We start from the raw sequence: 21,587 nt of genomic DNA, 5'->3' as shown, positions 1-21,587 counted from the left end.
CTACTAGTGCTGTATAACCAACTAGTGTTGTATAACCAACTAGTGTTGTTATAACCACTGTGCTGTATGACCAACTAGTGCTGTATAACCTAATGCTGTTATAACCAACTAGTGTGTATAACCAACTAGTGTTGTATAACCAACTAGTGCTGTATAACCAACTAGTGCTGTATAACCAACTAGTGCTGTATAACCAACTAGTGCTGTTAACAATGACCAACAGTGCTGTATAACCAACTAGTGCTGTATAACCAATGACCAACTAGTGCTGTATAACCAACTAGTGCTGTATAACCAACTAGTGCTGTATAACAACTAGTGTTGTATAACAACTAGTGTTGTATAACCGAACTAGTGTGTATAACCAACTAGTGCTGTATAACCAACTAGTGCTGTATAACAACTAGTGTGTATAACCAACTATGATGTATAACCTACTAGTGATGTATAAACAACTAGTGTTGTATAACCCAACTATGTCTGTATAACCAACTAGTGCTGTATAACCAATGACCAACTAGTGCGTATAACCAACTAATGCTGTATAACCAACTAGTGATGTATAACCAACTAGTGTTGTATAACCAACTAGTGCTGTATAACCAACTAGTGTTGTATAACCAACATATGTGATAACCAACTAGTGTTGTATAACAACTAGTGCTGATAACCAACTAGTGCTGTATAACAACTAGTGTTGTATAACCAACTAGTGTTGTATAACCAATTAGTGTTGTATACTACTAGTGTTGTATAACCTACTAGTGTTGTATAACCAACTAGTGCTGTATAACCAACTACACACTAGTGTTGTATAACCAACTAGTGTTGTATAACCAATAGTGTTGTATAAACCTACTAGTGTTGTATAACCTACTAGTGTTGTATAACCACTAGTGCTGTATAACCAACTACACACTATGTTGTATAACCATCTCCCATAGATGATGTCATGTCAGACTAGTTGTCCTCTATCTGTTAGCTCCAACTGACCAGTCTGTTGGTTCCAACTGACTAGTCTCTGTTAGCTCCAACTAACTAGTCTCTGTTAGCTCCAACTGACTAGTCTCTGTTAGCTCCAACTGACTAGTCTCTGTTAGCTCCAACTGACTAGTCTCTGTTAGCTCCAACTGACTAGTCTCTGTAGCTCCAACTGACTAGTCTCTGTTAGCTCCAACTGACTACTCTGTTAGCTCCAACTGCACTAGCTCCTGACTAGTCTCTGTAGCTCCAACTAACTAGTCTCTGTTAGCTCCAACTAACTAGTCTCTGTCAGGTCAACTAACTGACCGGTATTGTCAGGTCCAACTGACTGACCAGTATATGTCAGTCCAACTAACTGACCGGTATATGTCAGTCCAACTAACTGACCGGTATATGTCAGGTCCAACTAACTGACCAGTATATGTCAGGTCCAACTAACTGACCGGTATATGTCAGGTCCAACAACTGACCGGTATATGTCAGGTCCAACTAACTGACCGGTATATGTCAGGTCCAACTAACTGACCGGTATATGTCAGGTCCAACTAACTGACCGGTATATGTCAGTCCAACTAACTGACCGTATATGTCAGGTCCTAAACTAAAACTGACCAGTATATGTCAGGTCCAACTAACTGACCGTATATGTCAGGTCCAACTAACTGACCGGTATATGTCAGTTCAACTAACTGACCGGTATATGTCAGGTCCAACTAACTGACCGGTATATGTCAGGTCCAACTAACTGACCGGTATATGTCAGGTCAACTAACTGACCGGTATATGTCAGGTCCAACTAACTGACCGGTATATGTCAGGTCCAACAACTGACCGTATATGTCTGGTCCAACTAACTGACCGTATATGTCAGGTCCAACTAACTGACCGGTATATGTCAGGTCCACTAACTGACCGGTATATGTCAGGTCCAAACTAACTGACGGTATATGTCAGGTCCAATAAACTGACCGTATATGTCAGGTCCAACTAACTGACCGGTATATGTCAGGTCCAACTAACTGACCGTATATGTCTGGTCCAACTAACTGACCGGTATATGTCAGGTCCAACTAGCTGACCGCGTATATGTCAGGTTCAACAACTGACCAGTATATGTCGGTCCAACTAACTGACCGGTATATGTCAGGTCCAACTGCTGACCGGTATATGTCAGGTCCAACTAACTGACCGTATATGTCTGGTCCAACTAACTGACCGTATATTCAGGTCCAACTAACTGACCGGTATATGTCAGGTCCAAACTAGCTGACCGGATATGTCAGGTCAACTAACTGACCAGTATATGTCTGGTCCAACTACTGACCGGTATATGTCAGGTCCAACTAACTGACCGGTATATGTCAGGTCCAACTAACTGACCAGTATATGTCAGGTCCAACTAACTGACCGGTATATGTCAGGTCCAACTAACTGACCGTATATGTCAGGTCCAACTAACTGACCGGTATATGTCAGGTCCAACTAACTGACCGGTATATGTCAGGTCCAACTAACTGACCAGTATATGTCAGGTCCAACTAACTGACCGGTATATGTCAGGTCCAACTAACTGACCGTATATGTCTGGTCCAACTAACTGACCAGTATATGTCAGGTCCAACTAACTGACCGGTATATGTCAGGTCCAAACTAAGCTGACCGGTATATGTCAGGTCCAACTAACTGACCGGTATATGTCAGGTCCAACTAACTGACCAGTATATGTCAGGTCCAACTAACTGACCGGTATATGTCAGGTCCAACTAACTGACCGGTATATGTCAGGTCCAACTAACTGACCAGTATATGTCAGGTCCAACTAACTGGACCGGTATATGTCAGGTCCAACTAACTGACCGGTATATGTCAGGTCCAACTAACTGACCGGTATATGTCAGGTCAACAACTGACCAGTATATGTCTGGTCCAACTAACTGACCGTATATGTCAGGCAACTAACTGACCGGTATATGTCAGGTCCAAACTGACCAGTATATGTCAGGTCCAACTAACTGACCCGGTATATGTCAGGTCCAACTAACTGACCGTATATAGTCAGTCCAACTGACCAGTATATGTCAGGTCCAACTAACTGACCGTATATGTCTGCGTCCCAAACTAACTGACCGGTATATGTCAGAGTCCAACTACTGACCGGTATATGTCAGGTCCAACTAACTGACCGTATATGTCAGGTCCAACTGACTGCACCGGTACTATGTCAGGTCCAACTAGCTGACCGGTATATGTCGGTCCAACTAACTGACCGGTATATGTCAGGTCCAACTAACTGACAGGAATATGTCAGGGCCAACTAACTGACCGGTATATGTCAGGTCCAACTAACTGACCGGTATATGTCAGGTCCAACTAACTGACCAGCGTCCTCTCCTCATCTCTCCTCTCCAGGGGGTCGCCTGCTCTCCTGGGGGTGGAACGAACATGGGATGTGTGGGGACGGTTCCGAGACAGATGTCAGCGAACCACAGCCCATTCCTGCCCTCAGGCCTCTTGTGATTGGCTGTGGCGCTGGCCACTCTATGGCACTGTGTGCTGTGAGGACAGGTGAAGAGAAGTCTACAGAGGACATGGAGATAGAACAAGCTACGCTAGTTTGAAACTAGCATGTTTGAGCTGACTTATCAGGACTGTACTCGGGTAAGATGGCGGACCGCTTGTGCTGCTGGTTTGAAGCCAATGTCTATTGTTTTATCTCTATGGCAGAGGACAGCCAGCTCACTGTGGGGCGTGAGAGGAACATGATAGACTGGGTGATCATGATTCATACCTTTATGTGGAATGAGCCTCAGGGGAAAATCTGGGAGAAGGACATTCTGAATGATGTCAAGTATGTGGGTGTGTCTGTCTGAGCAAAATAACCAAACCCCCGTTTATGATTGCTTTGTTGTTGGCCAAAGTAAGGCACATGTAAATTCAGTAAATAACTGCCTTTGTAATGTATTTTATTTCCATCTATGACACATTGCCCTTTTGTTCCAAGAGCCCATACTCACAAAGCCTGTCAGAGTAGGAGGGCTGATCTAGGATCAATTCTATTTTAAATTCTAATCAATTCAGAATGTAAACCCCATTTTCCAAATGTTCCTAATTGAAAAGCATTGAAGAGAATTGAAATTGGAATTTCAGTGCATATCCTGAATTGACTGGAATTAAAATGGAATTGACCCTAAACCTACAGTCCGTGTAATCGTATTCTTGTAGTCATTTAAAAAGACGAAACCGATCCTAGATCAGCACACACTTGATACATACGGCCCCAGGTCTGTATTCAAACTGTAAGATGTCAAAATTAATATTGTTCTGGCGTTAGAGACGGGTGAGTTATGTATGATCAGGGACGGAGGCCATCATTCCTTGAGCCCAGTCCAGATATGATTGGAGGTCAGGGAGATGGATGCATAAATCCATAAGTCTATACATGATGCCTATGTCCCAGTACCAGTCAAAAGTTTTAGAACACCTGCTCATTCAAGGGTTTTTCTTTATTTTTTACTGTTTTCTACATTGTAGAATAATAGTGAAGACATCAAAACTATGAAATAACACATATGGAATCATGTAGTAACCAAAAAAGTGTTAAACAAAACAAAATATATTATTTTAGATTCTTCAAAGTAGCCACCCTTTGCCTTGATGACAGCTTTGCACACTCTTGGTATTCTCTCAACCAGCTTCATGAGGAATGCTTTTCTAACAGTCTTGAAGGAGTTCCCACATATGCTGAGCACTTGTTGGCTGCTTTTCCTTCACTCTGCGGTCCAACTCATCCCAAACCATCTCAATTGCATTGAGGTTGGKTGATTGTGGGGGCCAGGTCATCTGATGCAGCACTCCATCACTCTCCTTGGTCAAAAAACCCTTACACAGCCTGGAGGTGTGTTTTGGGTCATTGTCCTGTTGAAAAACAAATGATAGTCCCTCTAAGCGCAAACCAGATGGGATGGCATATTGCTGCAAAATGCTGTGGTAGCCATGCTGGTTAAGTGTGCCTTGAATTCTAAATAAATCACTCAGTGTCACCAGCAAAGCACCATCACACCTCCTCCTCCATGCTTCACGGTGGGAACYACACATGCRGAGATCATCCGTTCATAAACTGCGTCTCACAAAGACACGGCGGTTGGAACCAAAAATATCAAATTTGGACTCATCAGAGCAAAGGACAGATTTCCACCAGTCTAATGTCCATTGGTCGTGTTTCTTGGCCCAAGCAAGTCTCTTCTTCTAATTGGTGTCCTTTAGTAGTGGTTTCTTTGCAGCAATTCAACCATGAAGGCCTGATTCACAGTCTCCTCTGAACAGTTGATGTTGAGATGTGTCTGTTACTTGAATTCTGTGAAGCATTTGTGCTGCAATCTGAGGTGCAGTTACCTCTAATGAACTTATCGTCTGCAGCAGATGTAACTCCAGTTCTTCCTTTCCTGTGGCGGCCCTCATGAGAGCCAGTTTCATCATAGCGCTTGATGATTTTTGTGACTGCGCTACATGATTCCATAGTTTTGATGTCTTCACTATTATTCTACAACGTAGTGAGTAGGTGTGTTCAAACGTTTGACTGGTACCCACTCCCTTTCCCAGTTTGTCTTCCTGATTGATTTATAGGATACATAGATACATGCCAAGGGCCCGATTTTATATATCCCCTCCCGGCCCTTCCCTCTCCTCTTGTCATGTCAGTGTAAATTCTCATTGATTAACATGGCTATTGAWGGCCTGACGTATATGCTAGGCCAGTGCTATAGTTCCATCTCTCCATGTCTGTCACTGGCCCCCTTTTTTATTGCAGTGATCTTGACTGACAGATGGCACTCAAATCTCCTGGACTCCCTCGCTCAATAATACCGGGTGTCTGTGTCCCAAATGGCACMCCTAATTCCCTTTTTGTAGGGCGCATATGTCTCATAGGGCTCTGGTCAAAAGGAGTGTACTATATAAGGAATAGATAGGGCTCTGGTCAAAAGTRGTGTAYGATATAGAGAGTAGGGTGCCATTTTGGACACATTTTCAGGCTATACTGTTTAGTGCTATATTGATATTTTATCCGCTGGCCCCGTAGAATGCTATATGTGTACCAGGCCGATGAGGTTATATGGGTAATATTTGTCATATTTACTGAAGTTTAAAGGTCATGTATAWGAGGTGATATAAGGATTGGATGACCGTTAAATGTCTTCACTGTATGTTATGGGGATTATGTTTACATTTGAAATTCTGCAGGTATTCTGTCAAATCCTGTCTTGTTTAAATGTTTCCAATTTGAATGGCCCTTGACACCTCTGATGGTGTCTGTGCATTCTGATAAGCGATCGTACAGTTCGCAGAATATATTACAATATCATTGTGTATGTTTATCTATGCAAAGAAATTATGATATGGGATTGGGAGGCAGCCTGAAAACATTGATGTCACTGAAATATGAAATTGTGATGAAAAAATGGCTATAAATAGATGACATAAAATGAAGAGAAACCAATGAAATACTATCTTTGACTTTATTCAAAAAAATAAATCAACACTCATTGAAAAATAATCGTATGTGTTTTAAAATGTTTATTTTTTCACTATTTAAATGTACAATCTGACTCTGAACTGTTCAGAACTTTGCAGAAAAAATACACAGAAATCCCTAAACAACAAACCAGTTGAAACGATCACTGAAGGGAACGAACATCCTGCAAATAACTAGACACACAGAATGTACACTGTTCAAACCAAACACTGTTCAAATTTCACAAAACGGACCACAATAGTTTCCTGTTTGTTGGGTTAATGATTGTTATAAAGGATTACTGCTGGGTCGTATTCATTAGGGGATGGAACGGGAAAAACGTTTCAAAATATTTTGCTATAAAAAAAAAAAAAATACATGTTACTTATTGGATTTAAGTTCAAGAAGTCCCTCCTTGTTTCAGTCCGTTTACTTCCGTTTTGCTGCCTAATGAACATGACCCTATTCTTTGTTCCATGTTGGACACCATAGTTTCCTCCCATTGTGCTCAGGTAGTTCCATTGGCAGCCATTGGTCCAGCTGTGTTCTGTCAGGAAGCACATCGACATCTGAGTAAGCTGTCTGTCAGTAGGCAGTGTGTTTTTGTAGTGGTTTCATAAACATGTTGGTCCCTTAATAATAACCACTGGATAACAGTAACTACCAGATTTAATATTATAAATGATGTAAACTGGTGAATAACCCTTGACTTAAAGCCTGCAGGTATAATGCATTGTAAGMCTTTATACAGCGTTGTCTCAGTATCATCTCATTGTGACCAAATAACAGTCATTTAGAGCCATTTTAAAGTGAGTTGTACATTTTATACATACAGAAACATAACATATTATAAGCCTTATAATAAGACATTATAAAGATGTATACATGTTTATAACAAGTAATACAACATAATACCTGCAGGCTAAAAGGAATACCAAATTATGCTTTTACAACCAATAACTAGAACTTACACAGAGTGGACAAAACATTAGGAACACCTGCTCTTTCCATGACAGAGACTGACCAGATGAATCCAGGTGAAAGCTATGATCCCTTATTGATGTCACTTGTTATATTCACTTCAATCAGTGTAGATGAAGRGGAGGAGACGGGTTAAAGAAGGATTTTTACGCCTTGAGACAATTGAGACATGGATTGTGTGTGTGTGCCATTCAGAGGGTGAATGGGCAAGACAAATGATTGGCAGTGTATGGTAGTAGGTGCCAGGCACACCGGTTTGGGTCAAGAACTGCAACGCTGCTGGGTTTTTCACACTCATCAATTTCCCATGTGTATCAAGAATGGTCCACCACCCAAAGGACATCCAGCCAACTTGACACAACTGTGGGAAGCATTGGAGTCAACATGGGCCAGCATCCCTGTGGAACGCTTTCGACACCTTGTAGATTACGTGCCCCGACGAATTAAGGCTGTTCTGAGGTGGGAATATTAGGAAGATGTCCCTAATGTTTTGTACTCTTTTTGTATTTTCAACTTTTTGAATGATATCCACTATGCATTTTTTGGGGGTTTGTTATACTGCCTCGTCTGCCCTAAGCTGTTCTGATGTTGTACTACTGATTATTGATATGACTGACAGCAGAACAAATACACTGACTAGTCTTTCATGTTGGTAAAAACACATTTCCCCCCTGGCATGATTCAGTAAACTAGAGGCACTTTTCCACTATGATGAAGTGACAATGTTCTGGCTATGAGTTTAAGTGCCCTCACATGCTGATAGTAAAAAATAAAAAATAAAAATGTTGGTTGAAAATATAAGCCTACTGTTGCTAATTGGTATTTTCAACCTACATCCATGACATTGAATAAGAAGGATATACACATTGTTGTTCAACTGCAATCTTGTGTTGCTACTTGATAGGCTAAATGTCACACACACATTTAGCCTATCAGGGAGTTAGCCCTAAAGGGGAATTTGCTTAAACGACACAGTTGTAGGTTTTTAACTGACCGCTTTGGTAACAGCAGATCTGGTTGTTGTAATGCCTTGGATTAGTGATCAACAGCAAGGAAATGAGTGGTGTGTTTTAGAAATAATTATATCGCACTTTTTTTGTGTGTGTTTGGTCTCCTGTGTGGAGAAACAAACAGTATTTAAATCCTAACTTTATCTCATAAAGTATAATGGAAGGAATTTTTAATTTCACAGGTGCAAACAGTCCAAAAGGCTTATTATTATTATTATTATGTGACAATGACAGTGCAACTTTACTATGTAAAGACTTGCTGTTAACTCGGTTTTGTCTGGCTGACATAAGTGATAATCTGTTGAGGAAGGGGGGTGATAGAATTTATCTAACAGTTTATTATTATTATTATTTTAAAACAGAAGCAGCACACAAATATTTGATAATCAMTCAAAATAAACATTTAGGWGTACTAGTACACAACTTTTGCACACACAAGCTTATATACAGGCACTAGGCACATACATACCAACAATAGGCACAGAACATTACAGTACGTTACAGCACAATAACCAATCACAGATACTGACCTACATGAGGCTTGACAACAACACTCCCTATGCTGAGTTAGGCTGCATCTTAAAACCAAATGGCACCCTATTCCCTATGTAGTGCACTAATTTTGATCAGGTGTGGGTATTTAAAGGGATTAGGATGCCATTTAGTCTGTGAGGTACAGGTTGCCACTAACACGCAATTATTTAAAACTAATTTTAACACACACACAACAAACGAGGCTAATGTGTTATCAGGTGGGTGGCTGGTGTTGCGGTGAGGGGGTCTTATTATGGGACAGACATATTGTGGTGGGAACACCATGGTTCATTACACAAACTGAGTCTGATGCTGCTGGTCTGCTCCGAGGCTGTCGCTGGGTGGTCTCTACAAACATATCAAAAACAAAACAACACAGACAATTATTACAACAAATGATGTATGAGGGATAGGAGGAAATGATGCTGACGATGGATAGGTTGACAAGGATAACTCTACTATAACAGTGTAGGAGGCTAGGCTAGGCTAGGATACCTCTACTATAACAGTGTAGGAGACTAGGCTAGGATACCTCTACTATAACAGTGTAAGAGACTAGGCTAGGCTAGGATACCTCTACTATAACAGTGTAGGAGACTAGGCTAGGATACCTCTACTATAACAGTGTAGGAGGCTAGGCTAGAATACCTCTACTATAACGTGTAGGAGACTAGGCTAGGCTAGAATACCTCTACTACAAAGGTGTAGGAGGTTAGGCTAGGCTAGGATACCTCTACTATAACAGTGAGGAGACTAGGCTAAGATACCTCTATATAACAGTGTCGGGGCTAGAATACCTCTACTAGAACAGTGTAGGAGACTAGGCTGGGATACCTCTACTATAACAGTGTAGGAGACTAGGCTAGGCTAGGATACCTCTACTATAACAGTGTAGGAGGCTAGGCTAGAATACCTGTACTATAACAGTGTAGGAGACTAGGCCTAGGCTAGGCTAGGATACCTCTACTATAACAGTGTAGGAGACTAGGCTAGGCTAGAATACCTCTACTATAAAGTGTAGGAAGACTAGGCTAGGCTAGGATACCTCTACTATAACAGTGTAGGAGACTAGGCTAGAATACCTCTACTATAACAGTGTAGGAGACTAGGCTAGGCTAGAATACCTCTACTATAACAGTGTAGGAGGCTAGGCTAGGCTAGGATACCTCTACTATAACAGTGTAGGAGACTAGGCTAGGCTAGAATACCTCTACTATAACAGTGTAGGAGACTAGGCTATGCTAGGATACCTCTACTATAACAGTGTAGGAGACTAGGCTAGAATACCTCTACTATAACAGTGGTAGGAGGCTAGGCTGGCTAGGATACCTCTACTATAACAGTGTAGGAGGCTAGAATACCTCTACTATAACAGTGTAGGAGGCTAGAATACCTCTACTATAACAGTGTAGGAAGGCTAGGCTAGAACATCTACTATAAACAGTGTAGGAGGCTAGCCTAGGCTAGGATACCTCTACTATAACAGTGTAGAAGGCTAGGCTAGGATACCTCTACTATAAACAGTGTAGGGGGCTAGGCTAGGATACCTCTACTATAACAGTGTTAGGAGGCTAGGCTAGGCTAGAATACCTCTACTATAAAGTGTAGGAAACTAGGCTAGGCTACCTCTACTATAACAGTGTAGGAGACTAGGCTAGGATACCTCTACTATAACAGTTGTAGGAGACTAGCCTGGCTAGGTACCTCTACTATAACAGTGTATGAGACTAGGCTAGGAACCTATACTATAACAGTGTAGGGGGCTAGAATACCTCTACTATAAACAGTGTAGGAGCTAGGCTAGGAGACCTATACTATAACAGTGTAGGGGGCTAGAATACCTCATACTATAACAGTGTAGGAGGCTAGGCTAGAATACCTCTACTAGACAGTGTAGGGGGCTAGAATATCTCTGCTATAATAGTGTAGGGGCTAGAATACCTCTACTATAACAGTGTAGGGGGCTAGGCTAGAATGCCTCTACTAAAACAGTGTACGGGGCTAGAATACCTCTACTATAACAGTGTAGGGGGCTAGAATACCTCTACTATAACAGTGTAGGGGGCTAGAATACCTCTACTATAACAGTGTAGGGGGCTAGAATACCTCTACTATCAAGTGTAGGGGCTAGAATACCTCTACTATAACAGTGTAGGAGCTAGGCTAGAATACCTCTACTATAACAGTGTAGGAGACTAGGTAGGCTAGGATACCTCTACTATAACAGTGTAGGGAGACTAGGCTAGAATACCTCTACTATAACAGTGTAGGAGACTAGCTAGGCTAGAATACCTCTACTATAAACAGTGTAGGAGGCTAGGCTAGGCTAGGATACCTCTACTATAACAGTGTAGGAGACTAGGCTAGGCTAGAATACCTCTACTATAACAGTGTAGGAGACTAGGCTAGGCTAGGATACCTCTACTATAACAGTGTAGGAGCTAGGCTAGAATCCTCTACTATAACAGTGTAGGAGGCTAGGCTAGGCTAGGATACCTCTACTATAACAGTGTAGGAGGCTAGAATACCTCTACTATAACAGTGTAGGAGGCTAAGGCTAGAATACCTCTACTATAACAGTGTAGGAGGCTAGGCTAGGCTAGGATACCTCTACTATAAAGTGTAGTAGGCTAGGATACCTCTACTATAACAGTGTAGGGGGTAGGCTAGGATACCTCTACTAAACAGTGTTAGGGAGGCTAGGCTAGGCTAAGAATACCTCTACTATAACAGTGTAGGAAACTAGGCTAGGCTACCTCTACTATAACAGTGTAGGAGACTAGGCTAGGATACCTCTACTATAACAGTGTAGGAGACTACGGCTAGGCTAGGATACCTCTACTATAACAGTGTAGGAGACTAGGCTAGGAGACCTATACTATAACAGTGTAGGGGGCTAGAATACCTCTACTATAACAGTGTAGGAAGCTAGGCTAGGAGACCTATACTATAACAGTGTAGGGGGCTAGAATACCTCTACTATAAACAGTGTAGGAGGCTAGGCTAGAATACCTCTACTATAACAGTGTAGGGGGCTAGAATATCTCTGCTATAATAGTGTAGGGGGCTAGAATACCTCTATAACAGTGTGGGGGCTAGGAATACCTCTACTATAAAGTGTAGGAGGCTAGGCTAGAATGCCTCTACTATAACAGTGTACGGGGCTAGATACCTCTACTATAACACGTGTAGGGGGCTAGAATACCTCTACTATAACAGTGTAGGGGGCTAGAATACCTCTACTATAACAGTGTAGGGGGCTAGAATACCTCTACTATAATAGTGTAGGGGGCTAGAATACATCTACTATAACAGTGTAGGAGGCTAGGCTAGAATACCTCTACTATAACAGTGTAGGGGCTAGATACCTCTACTATAACAGTGTAGGGACTAGAATACCTCTACTATAACAGTGTAGGGGACTAGAATACTCTCTATAACAGTGTAGGGGGCTAGAAATACCTCTACTATAAACAGTGTAGGAGGCTAGGCTAGGAGACCTATACTATAACAGTGTAGGGGGCTAGAATACCTCTACTATAACAGTGTATGGGGCTAGAATACCTCTACTATAACAGTGTAGGGGGCTAGAATACCTCTACTATAATAGTGTGAGGGGGCTAGAATACCTCTACTATAACAGTGTAGGAGGCTAGGCTAGAATACCTCTACTATCACAGTGTAGGAGACTAGGCTAGGCAGGATACCTCTACTATAACAGTGTAGGAGACTAGGCTAGAATACCTCTACTATAACAGTGTAGGAGGACTAGGCTAGGCTAGAAATACCTCTACTATAACAGTGTAGGAGGCTAGGCTAGGCTAGGATACCTCTACTATACAGTGTAGGAGACTAGGCTAGGCTAGAATACCTCTACTATAACAGTGTAGGAGACTAGGCTAGGCTGGATACCTCTACTATACAGTGTAATAGCTAGTAGGACTAGGCTAGCATACCTCTACTATAACAGTGTAGGAGGCTAGGAATACCTCTACTATAACAGTGTAGGAGGCTAGGCTAAGAATACCTCTACTATAACAGTGTAGAGAGGCTAGGCTAGGCTAGGATACCTCTACTATAACAGTGTAGTAGGCTAGGATACCTCTACTATAACAGTGTAGGGGGCTAGGCTAGGATACCTCTACTATAACAGTGTTAGGAGGCAGGCTAGGCTAGAATACCTCTACTAAACAGTGTAGGAAATAGGCTAGGCTACCTCTACTATAACAGTGTAGGAGACTAGGCCTAGGATACCTCTACTATAACAGTGTAGGAGACTAGGCTAGGCTAGGATACCTCTACTTAACAGTGTAGGAGACTAGGCTAGGAGACCTATACTATAACAGTGTAGGGGGCTAGAATACCTCTACTATAACAGTGTAGGAAGCTAGGCTAGGAGACCTATACTATAACAGTGTAGGGGCTAGAATACCTCTACTATAAACAGTGTAGGAGGCTAGGCTAGAATACCTCTACTATAACAGTGTAGGGGGCTAGAATATCTCTGCTATAATAGTGTAGGGGGCTAGAATACTCTACTATAACAGTGTAGGGGCTAGAATACCTCTACTATAACAGTGTAGGAGGCTAGGCTAGAATGCCTCTACATAACAGTGTACGGGGCTAGAATACCTCTACTATAACAGTGTAGGGGCTAGAATACCTCTACTATAACAGTGTAGGGGGCTAGAATACCTCTACTATAACAGTGTAGGGGGCTAGAATACCTCTACTATAATAGTGTAGGGGGCTAGAATACTTCTACGATAACAGTGTAGGAGGCTAGGCTAGAATACCTCTACTATAACAGTGTAGGGGGCTAGAATACCTCTTACTATAACAGTGTAGGGGACTAGAATACCTCTACTATAACAGTGTAGGGGACTAGAATACCTCTACTATAACAGTGTAGGGGGCTAGAATACCTCTACTATAACAGTGTAGGGGGCTAGCTAGAATACCTCTACTAGTAGAGTGTACGGGGCTAGAATATCTCTACTATAACAGTGTAGGGGCTACTAGGGGGCTAGATACCTCTACTATAACAGTTACGGGGCTAGAATACCTCTACTATAACAGTGTAGGAGGCTAGGCTAGAATACCTCTACTAGTACAGTGTACGGGGCTAGAATACCTCTACTATAACAGTGTAGGGGGCTAGAAATACCTCTCACTATAACAGTGTAGGAGCTAGAATACTCTCTATAACAGTGTAGAGGGCTAGAATACCTCTACTAAACAGTGTAGGGGGCTGAATATCTCTGCTAGAAAAGTGTAGGGGGCTAGAATACCTCTACTTTAACAGTGTAGAAGGCTAGAATACCTCTACTATAACAGTGTAGGGGGCTAGGCTAGAATAACCTCTACTATAACAGTGTAGGGGGCTAGAATACCTCTGCTATAACAGTGTAGGGGGCTAGAATACCTCTACTATAACAGTGTAGGGGGCTAGAATACCTCTACTAGAACAGTTTACGGGGCTAGAATACCTCTACTATAACAGTGTTGGGGTCTAGATACCTCTACTATAACAGTGTAGGAGACTAGATACCTCTACTAGAACAGTTTCGGGGCTAGAATACCTCTACTATAACAAGTGTAGGGGGCTAGAATACCTCTGCTATAACAGTGTAGGAGGCTAGAATACCTCTACTAGAAACAGTTTACGGGGCTAGAAATACCTCTACTATAACAGTGTAGGGGGTTGGCTAGAATACCTCTACTATAACAGTGTAGGGGGCTAGAATACCTCTACTATAACAGTGTAGGGGCTAGAATACCTCTACTATAACAGTGTAGGGGGCTAGAATACCTCTACTAACAGTGTAGGAGGCTAGAATACCTCTACTATAACAGTGTAGGGGCTAGAATACCTCTACTATAAAGTGTAGGGGGCTAGAATACCTCTACTATAACAGTGTAGGGGGCTAGAAATCTCTACTATAACAGTGTAGGAGGCTAGAATACCTCTACTATAACAGTGTAGGAGGCTAGGCTAGAATACCTCTACTATAACAGTGTAGGGGGCTAGAATACCTCTACTAGAACAGTTAGGGGGGCTAGAATACCTCTACTATAACAGTGTAGGGGCTTGGGCTAGAATACCTCTACTATAACAGTGTAGGGGGCTAGAATACTCTGCTACTAACAGTGTAGGGGCTAGAAATACTCTACTATAACGTGTGGAGGCTAGAATACCTCTACTATAACAGTGTAGGGGGCTAGAATACCTCTACTAAACAGTGTAGGAGGCTAGAATACCTCTACTAAACAGTGTAGGGGGCTAGATACCTCTACTATAACAGTGTAGGGGGCTAGAATACCTCTACTATAACAGTGTAGGGGGCTAGAATACCTCTACTATAACAGTGTAGGAGGCTAGAATACCTCTACTATAACAGTGTAGGAGGGCTAGGCTAGAATACCTCTACTATAACAGTGTAGGGGCTAGAATACCTCTACTATAACAGTGTAGGGGGCTAGAATACCTCTACAAAACAGTGTAGGGGCTAGAATACCTCTACTAGAACAGTGTAGGAGGCTAGAATACCTCTACTATAACAGTGTAGGGGGCTAGAATACCTCTACTATAACAGTGTAGGGGGCTAGAATACCTCTACTATAACAGTGTAGGGGGCTAGAATACCTCTACTATAACAGTGTAGGGGGCTAGTAGAATACCTCTACTATAACAGTGTAGGAGGCTAGAATACTCTACTATAACAGTGTAGGAGGCTAGGCTAGAATACCTTATCTATAACAGTGTAGGGGGCTTGGCTAGAAATACCTCTACTATAACAGTGTAGGGGGGCTGAGAATACCTCTACTAGAACAGTGTAGGAGGCTAGAATACCTCTACTATAACAGTGTAGGGCTAGGCTAGGCTAGATACCTATACTATAACAGTGTAGGGGGCTAGAATACCTCTACTATAACAGTGTAGGGGGCTAGGATATCTCTACTATAACAGTGTAGGAGGCTAGGCTAGGCTAGGATACCTCTACTATAACAGTGTAGAAGGCTAGGCTAGGCTAGATACCTCTACTATAACAGTGTAGGAGGCTAGGCTAGCTAGATACCTCTACTATAACAGTGTAGAAGGCTAGGCTAGGCTAGGATACCTCTACTATAACAGTGTAGAAGGCTAGGCTAGGCTAGGATACTTACTATAACAGTGTAGGAGGCTAGGCTAGGCTAGGATACCTCTACTATAACAGTGTAGAAGGCTAGGCTGGCTAGGATACTCTACTATAACAGTGTAGGGGCTTGGCTAGAATACTCCAAGTGATTTTAATTTTAGAAATTTGTTCCATAGTTTTCCCATGCATAAAACTTTGGAACAAAGTGTCATATACAAATGTAACGATGACATTACAGTTTGCGGTCAATTTTCAGTCTACAAGTTAATAGTCATTATATTCCGGCATCTTGACCATTCGTTCCCCGAAAAAAAGTGTCTGAATTATCTTGATGATCCCTGCGGGGCAAGTGGCTAGGCTAGGCTACCTCTACTGAAAGTGCAGGGGAGCAGGTGGCTAGGCTACCTCTACTAGAACAGTGCAGGGGAGCAGGTGGCTAGGCTACCTCTACTAGAACAGTGCAGGGGAGCAGGTGGCTAGGCTAGGCTACCTCTACTAGAACAGTGCAGGGGAGCAGGTGGCTAGGCTACCTCTACTAAACAGTGCAGGGGGGCAGGTGGCTAGGCTAGGCTACCTCTACTAGAACAGTGCAGGGGTGCAGGCGGCTAGGCTAGGCTACCTCTACTAGAACAGTGAAGGGAACAGGTGGCTAGGTTAGCTCTACTAGAACAGTGCAGGGGAGCAGGTGGCTAGGCTAGGCTACCTCTACTAGAACAGTGCAGGGGAGCAGGTGGCTAGGCTAGGCTAACTCTACTAGAACAGTGCAGGGGAGCAGGTGGCTAGGCTACCTCTACTAGAACAGTGCAGGGGGGCAGGTGGCTAGGCTAGGCTACCTCTACTAGAACAGTCCAGGGATGCAGGTGGCTAGGCTAGGCTACCTCTACTAGAACAGTGAAGGGAACAGGTGGCTAGGTTAGCTCTACTAGAACAGTGCAGGGGAGAGGTGGCTAAGGCTAGGCCTACCTCTTTTACAGAACAGTGCAGTGAGGCAGGTGGCTAAGCTAGGCTACCTCTACAGAACAGTGCTGTGGGGCAGGTGGCTAGGCTAGGCTACCTCTACAGAACAGTGCTGTGGGGCAGGTGGCTAGGCTAGGCTAGGCTACCTCTACAGAACAGTACAGGGGTCAGGTGGCTAGGCTAGGCTAACTCTACAGAACAGTGCAGAGGGGAGGTGGCTAAGCTAGGGTAGGCTACCTCTACAGAACAGTGCTGGGGGGCAGGTGGCTAGGCTAACTCTACAGAACAGTGCAGAGGGGAGGTGGCTAAGCTAGGCTAGGCTAACTCTACAGAACAGTGCTGGGGGGCAGGTGGTGGAATGACGTTAAAGAAAATGTGCTCTGTTAGTTTCTCATCATGGTAAAGGTGGCTGTTTTACCATGTATTTCCCATGCTTATAGCCAAGGCAAAGACAACGTTTCTATTCTTAAAAGAATATTCATGCCCAGATCATGCTTTTGTTGTACAAGTTGCATGTACAGAGGATCAGTCAGTAGTTGTCATGCTTTATGTCATGCTTCCATAGTCCCAACTCATGGAAGCACTCTTTGACCCCGCAAAGAAGTACTGTACAAAATATTTGAAAAGATGTTGGCAATACAACTGGGCCAAAGAACTACACTGTATGCTAGAGATAAAGTATAAAACATGAATGCATGTTTTGCCTGTTAAATAAAAACAGAGTCTAAAATACTGTTGTATACAAAATTTATTTCATGCAATAACTTTTTAATTTACATCTTGTATTTTAATACTTTAATTTGTGCATAATGTAAAATACATGCATTTTTACTTTTCCCAATAATCCCCCAAACCCCATACTGTTCTGTACTGAAACCTTAGAATTTTTCTTTACTTCTTTAATCGCATTTACATACGAGAATATAGTTCACATGTATTTCTTTTTGACATGTAATCTTCACAAGGGTTTCACAGTTAAAATCAAGAACCACCACCACAGCAGCAGAGACATGATCAGACAAAAAGGAAACAGAAAACTTTGCCCAAATAAAACAGGATAGATTTTATTTGAGTTGCTATATATATTTTATAAGGATTAATGTTACTGGTAAATAAGTCAACTAAAGGCTTGTTAAAACTTCTTATGGATAGGGGGCAGCATTTTCACGTTTGGATGAAAAGCGTGCCCAGAGTAAACTGCCTCCTACTCAGTCCCATATGATAATATATGCATATTATTATTGGATAGAAAACACTCTGAAGTTTCTAAAACTGTTTGAATGATGCCTGTGAGTATAACAGAACTCATATGGCAGGCAAAAACCTGAGACAAAATCCAAACAGGAAGTGGGTTTTTGTAGTGTTTGAACTCAGCCCCTATCGAATTCACAGTGGGATATGGGTTRTGTTGCACTTCCTAAGGCTTCCACTAGATGTCAACCATCTTTAGAACGTGGTTTCAGGCTTCTGATATGAAGGGGGGCCGGATGAGAGCTGTTTTACTAAGGGGTCTGCCAGCAGCCTCGTTCTCAGTTGCGCATTTCACATGAGAGGTAGCTCTCGTTCCATTTCTTTTCTACAGACAATGGAATTCTCCGGTTGGAACATTATTGAACATTTATGATAAAAACATCCTAAAGATTGATTCTATACTTAGTTTGACAAGTTTCTTCGACCTGTAATATAACTTTTTGAACTTTTCGTCCGACTGGACCTGATCGCGCATTTGGATTTGTTTATCAAACGCCCTAATAAAAAGAACCTGTTTGGACATAATTGATGGACTTTATGGAACAAATCAAACATTTATTGTCGAACTGGGATTCCTGGGAGTGCATTCTGATGAAGATCATCAAAGGTAAGTGAATATTTATAATGCTATTTCAGACTAATGTTGACTACCCAACATGGCGGATATTTATTTTGGCTGTTTTGGGCTCTGAGCGCCATACTCAGATTATGCTTTTTCCGTAAAGTTTTTAGAAGTTTATCTATATTTCCATGTAAAACACATGTATTTTCATCAACATTTATAATGAGTATTTCTGTAAATTCATGTGGCTCTGCATGTTTCACTGCATGTTTTGAAACTACTGAACATAACACGCCAATGTAAAATGAGATTTTTGGATATAAATATGAACTTTACCGAACAAAACATACATGTATTGTGTAACATGAAGTACTATGAGTGTCATCTGATGAAGATCATCAAAGGTTAGTGATTCATTTTATCTATATTTGTGCTTTTTGTGACTCCTCTCTTTGGAATGGTTGGGTTTTTCTGTGACTTGGTGGTGACCTAACATAATCGTTTGTGGAGCTTTCGCTGTAAAGAATTTTTGAAATCAGACACTGTGGCTGGATTAACGAGAATTKTATCTTTAAAATGGTGCCTAATATTGTATTTTTGAGAAATTTGATTTATGAGATTTCTGTTGAATTGTATTTGGCTCCCTGCAATTTCATTGGCTGTTGGCTTCCTAGACAGGTTATTAAAGTATCTTCTTGACTTATACCTAAGTATTGGAGCTGTAAAAACACATTCCTACAGATACAGATATTAACAATATATTGTTATATCAACTCCGTATCGGTGTGTATCCTTATGTATTGTTAAACAAAATGCAAACAGCTCATATTATCTCAGTAGTACGTTTTCTTTTTTTTTTCATTTAAAATTTGGTATATTAATTAAGTTAAGTTTGGTGTACTTAGTGAAGCGTTACTCTTTTGAAAGGAGGACCTTGTATAAAATTATTTCCTAAAACCAGGGGTTGGAACCGGTTCTACTTGCCCCTCCCCCTCCGAAGCATAGGCTACTTGGCTGGTTCAGTGTAACAGGGTCTAGGTCTGCTTATTCAGTACCACTACGTCTTGGCTGGTTCAGTGAGACAGGGTCTAGGTCTGCTGATTCAGTACCACTACGTCTCTCGCGCCTCCTGTTCAGTGGTGACAGGGTCTAGGTCTGCTGATTCATACCACTACGTCTTGGCTCCTCGTTCAATGTGACAGGGTCTAGGTCTGCTGATTCAGTACCACTACGTCTTGGCTGGTTCAGTGAGACAGGGTCTAGGTCTGCTGATTCAGTACCACTACGTCTTGGCTCCTCGTTCAATGTGACAGGGTCTAGGTCTGCTGATTCAGTACCACTACGTCTTGGCTGGTTCAGTGAGACAGGGTCTAGGTCTGCTGATTCAGTACCACTACGTCTTGGCTGGTTCAGTGAGACAGGGTCTAGGTCTGCTGATTCAGTACCACTACGTCTTGGCTGGTTCAATGTGACAGGGTCTAGGTCTGCTGGTTCAGTGTAACAAGGTCTAGGTCTGCTGATTCAGTACCACTCGTCTTGGCTGGTTCAGTGAGACAGGGTCTAGGTCTGCTGATTCAGTACCACTACGTCTTGGCTCCTCGTTCAATGAGACAGGGTCTAGGTCTGCTGATTCAGTACCACTACGTCTTGGCTGGTTCAGTGTGACGGGGTCTAGGTCTGCTGATTCAGTACCACTACGTCTTGGCTGGTTCAGTGTGACAGGGTCTAGGTCTGCTGATTCAGTACCACTACGTCTTGGCTCCTCGTTCAGTGTGAAGGGTTAGGTCTGCTGATTCAGTACCACTACTTGCGGTCGTAGGCTCCGACAAAGTTCTGGCAGTGTAAGATTGGTTTTAGCCTTTATCATGCTGGTGTTTACGAGCCGATCCCGGTGACTGACCAATAGGAACACGGTATGCACTGAGTATGCACAGAATTAAAACGTTTACACGCTTTGCCAGAAGAACGATTTCCCTAATAATCTAGTTTACAATGACATCTGAAATCAGGTTACCTGATAGGGTTTTGATAAATGCACAAAATCACCAACCCCCCCCTCCCAAAAAAAATCTACCACAACGACCACGTTATTTCAGGGAAGCCTATTTGATTCTGAGTTCGGACATATAAAGTTTGTATGTGAAAACTGTTTTCAGTTTTTCCAAACTCACTTCACTTCACTCTCTCATAAGGATAGAGATAGGCTTGCATTGCTGGTGGTGTCATAAGGGCAGATCAAACACACCGCTGCAGTTGACGTAGCCTCTCAAGTCGATCGCCGAATGTGACGACAGAACTGAAGAAAATCGTACCATCTGGCCAGGTTGATATCAAGATTTTAATTTGGTAACATCGCACAATGTGACGTGATAATCGCAAAAGACTGAATCCGACATACAGTCAGCAAAGGCCTTAAGACATATTTTTTATATTTGAATTATGGTGCTGCGGTTCACACACAAGCTTGTTAGCTAGTTCAGAACGAAACAATTGGACAATAATTTTGGTTCCAACCCCTGCCTAAAACCATACAGTAAGTATACAATACCTGAATTTGGGAAAGGGAAAAAAGAGTCAGCTACATAAAACATTTCTGCTAAGAGTCTCTTGCTATAGAATAAGCTGATTTCAAGTGTGCATATAATTAAAAAAAGTTAGAA

At 42.2% G+C, this 21,587-nt stretch overlaps 1 pseudogene; it reads right to left on the bottom strand.

The window, feature by feature from the left end:
* Nucleotides 1-6,540: 6,540 nt before the first annotated feature.
* Nucleotides 6,541-21,587, bottom strand: part of LOC112075353 (uncharacterized) — a 53,101-nt pseudogene continuing 38,054 nt past the window's right edge.

This window comes from Salvelinus sp. IW2-2015, unplaced genomic scaffold, assembly GCF_002910315.2.
Source record: "Salvelinus sp. IW2-2015 unplaced genomic scaffold, ASM291031v2 Un_scaffold3102, whole genome shotgun sequence".
Classification (NCBI taxonomy): Eukaryota; Metazoa; Chordata; class Actinopteri; order Salmoniformes; family Salmonidae; genus Salvelinus; species Salvelinus sp. IW2-2015.
The sequence above is the reverse complement of the archived record's forward strand: the minus strand, read 5'-3'. Positions and strand labels throughout refer to the sequence as shown.